We start from the raw sequence: 656 nt of genomic DNA, 5'->3' as shown, positions 1-656 counted from the left end.
ACACTTGTTAAAGCACTTTGTAACTTGTTTGTAACTTGATGGCTCCTCATGTTCACATTTTTTTCTAGTCAAGTGATTCCAGATTTGCCGTGCAGGCGTGACTGTGCCTCCCTCTCTTTCTTTTGGGGGAGCGATGATGAAGCGAGTCCTCTCCCCTGCAGCGAGGCTCTCCTGAGAGACTCTGTCACTCGAAGCTATTCAGCGGAGAAATGGAAGCATTGTCCCTTTTCTCTCTCTCTCGCTTTCAGGACTTTCAGACTCACAAAGTGTCTATTGTCGCTGCAGAGCGCTTACACTTCCAGCCACAACGTCGGACTATTTCTATTTTCATTGGTTTCATACACTTTCTGTCCTATTTCGTGTGCTATTAAATGGGGTTCTGTGGTCTAATTTGGGTCCGTTTACAGGTCCTTGAAGTGACAACGTTTGAGAGCCACGGCTCTAACGAGCGTAGATCAGACACCAAACAAGTACAAGACAAATATCTTTTTTTTTGTCTTCTGTTGTCAAAGCAAAGATGATCTGACAAGAACAAAAAAAAGGAAAATGCTAACTACTTTTTAGAGAATTATTTGTTCTTTTTTTAAAGCACTTTCATCCATGTGAGGATACCTTGGCCTAAAGAGAGACGGACCAGGGACCAGGGACCAGGGACC

At 43.8% G+C, this 656-nt stretch overlaps 1 protein-coding gene and 1 pseudogene across 15 annotated transcripts in view; both read right to left on the bottom strand.

The window, feature by feature from the left end:
- nrcama (neuronal cell adhesion molecule a) overlaps positions 1-656 on the bottom strand; it is a 1,100,153-nt gene that overhangs the window by 406,993 nt on the left and 692,504 nt on the right. The window lies entirely within an intron of this gene.
- LOC116673021 (plexin-B2-like) overlaps positions 1-656 on the bottom strand; it is a 279,884-nt pseudogene that overhangs the window by 27,127 nt on the left and 252,101 nt on the right.

This window comes from Etheostoma spectabile, chromosome 23, assembly GCF_008692095.1.
Source record: "Etheostoma spectabile isolate EspeVRDwgs_2016 chromosome 23, UIUC_Espe_1.0, whole genome shotgun sequence".
Classification (NCBI taxonomy): Eukaryota; Metazoa; Chordata; class Actinopteri; order Perciformes; family Percidae; genus Etheostoma; species Etheostoma spectabile.
The sequence above is the reverse complement of the archived record's forward strand: the minus strand, read 5'-3'. Positions and strand labels throughout refer to the sequence as shown.